General features: G+C 39.6%; 1 pseudogene; it reads right to left on the bottom strand.

The window, feature by feature from the left end:
- Positions 1–460: 460 nt before the first annotated feature.
- Positions 461–1,141, bottom strand: LOC138164080 (ubiquitin-conjugating enzyme E2 T pseudogene; annotated as a pseudogene).
- Positions 1,142–2,547: the final 1,406 nt, after the last annotated feature.

The following is a 2,547-nucleotide window of genomic DNA, read 5'->3' on the forward strand; positions in this document are numbered from 1 at the left end:
AAATATACAAGGCCTGTTTTATAAGGAAAATACCATTGCACTCTCATCAAAGACCAAGAAAAACATTCAAACAGAGGAGGCACGATCAGGAGCCTTGAAAGAAGTGGGACTCCATGGGGCGGCCAGGTAGCACAGTGAGTAAGAGCACCAACTCCAGTGTTGAGAAGACCTGGACATCGAATCCAGGGCTCAGACACTTAACACCCACCCAGAAACACCTGGCCATGTAACCTTGAGCAAGTTACTTAACCCCAATTGCTTAGGGGCGGCTAGGTGGCTCAGCGAGTAAGAGCACCGGCTCCAGTGTTGTGATGACCTGGATCAAATCCGGGCTCAGATACTAAGCACCACACCCAGAAATAACTGGCCGTGTAACCTTGAGCAAGTTACTTAACCCCGATTGCTTTAAAAAAAAAAAAAAGAAGTGGGACTCCATCAGCTCAGCGGCTCACCAGGGGCTCCCTAAGCATCAGGACAAAGTCTCTTCTCTGCCCCCCCCCTCAGCTTGGAGCCTTTTCTTTTCTGTGGCACTACTACAACTTTGGGGTCACTGGGTTCTGGCCGATTCTCCACCTCCTCATTCTCTTCAGCCTCTTGCCTCTGATGAGCATGCTTCTCTGTCCACTCTCTGGCATTCTTGAGGAAGCTTGGTTTGTTGTACTTAAACTTAAGATATGTCAGCCATGAGAGAGTCATCAGGATTGGGCTCTGACATGAGCAGCTGGATGGAGGTCAATATGGTGGAAATGTTCAGGGATGACCTCTAAGCACGTTTTGGTGGAAGTTTGAGGACATCCAGACAGATCCTCCCTGCAGAGTCAATGTTAGGATGATAATTGGGAGTCAAAAAGTGTATCTTTGGAGACTCAAATGGGTACCTCTCAGGAATTGAGATTTCCAGCTTGAAAATGCCCTTTTCATAGGGTGTGTTGGTCCCTCCCAAAATCTGAGCTCGGAGATCATCCATTTGGTTTGTGTTCTGCCAGCAAGTGATGCCTGGCGGTGGCTCCGTGGCTAACAAGTGCAGCTCCCGCTTTAGGCGTGAGGCTCTCTGCATGCTCTTCTGAAGAAGCTGGCATACCTTATAATGGAAGTGTTGAGGGGGACACGCTAAACTACCCGTCAGAGTGACTCGAGCTCTTCAGGCAGGCCTTAATGTATATGTCTTAATTATTATCATGTATAATGTAAGTGACAAAAGCCTTAGAAGTGGCAATTCAAGACACTGACATATTTCTATTCATTTTACCTTCTATTGACAAGTAATGAATGGGTATTGTTCAGTTAGCTATACTACTTGAAATAATGACTTAAGTCACAAACTAGCTAGAAGAGAGGGGATAGGCGAAGTTGCCTAGTGAATTTTATTTGGCTGCAGGAAGGTTCAGTGCTAGTATTTTAAAGATGTAAATGGGATATTGTTGGGAATGGGAATGTAACAAGAAAAACAAAATCATCACACTTCCATTTTAGATAGACATGTCCAGAAATTAATGAATAAATAATATTTTCATCTGACCTTGAGATCTCATGTGTGGAGAGAGTTTCTGGTTTAGACACTGCACCTAGCAATTCAAATCAGTAATTATCTGTAGCACAAACTCTAACAACCACAAACTATTTAATATGACATCAATATATTATAATTTTGAAAAATTATCTTCTGAAATAAAAAAATTAAAGAGTAAAGAATGTTAAACATGTTGTAAGGGAAAGAAGATTGAACTTTAAGTCAAAAGAACTAGTTCTCTCACTTCAACTTATTAATTATATTTAAAAGTCATTTAAACTTTTGGAGTTTGATTTCTTCTTCTGTAAAATGGGAATAATAATCCTGGAGACTACAGACCAACAGCATTATTGTGAGCATTATATGAGACAATAGAAGTTAATTAATCTTATAAACCCCAAGTTATATAAATTATAATCACATTTACCATCTTTTTTCATCCTTTCCTCTTTTTGTCATGATCCTGAAAATCATTGCCATTATTCTTCCAAGCAACACCTAGTCAATCCATATTTTTGGAGGGGAGGATGTTTTTTAATCCTGAAAGGTTATATCCACAATGTAAAAATTCACATCTTTCTATCTAGAGCAATGAGATTTTCCAGATAGGGAAATAGAACTCAGGGAAGAAATGAAAATTTGTCTGCTCATGACTACACAGGTAGTAAATTGCAGTGGCAAGAATTTGAATCTAGGTCCTCTGACTCCAGTTTGGGGGACACCCAATTTAAGCAGTGATGCAAAGTAGGAACAATGTTAAAAAAAATCAGGAATACTTTGGCTAAGATTAAGAGTTTTTGAGGGTGCTTCTTGATACTTTCTTCTCCCTGTTTCCCCCTCCCCCACTAATAGAGGAAGGAAAAAAACCTACACTCTTGCATTTCTATATGTCATGAAAAATTTACAGATGATTGCTATAGAATAATTCCCAAATTTCTGGAAGGAAATAATCAGATAAAGTACTCATTATCTTGCAATAACAATCTATATCTACATATATCTATCTATCTATCTAATGAGATAATTCAATTAAACAG

Source organism: Petaurus breviceps, unplaced genomic scaffold, assembly GCF_028583685.1.
Source record: "Petaurus breviceps papuanus isolate PSGF00001 unplaced genomic scaffold, PetGlider_PUasm1.0 189, whole genome shotgun sequence".
Lineage (NCBI taxonomy): Eukaryota > Metazoa > Chordata > Mammalia > Diprotodontia > Petauridae > Petaurus > Petaurus breviceps.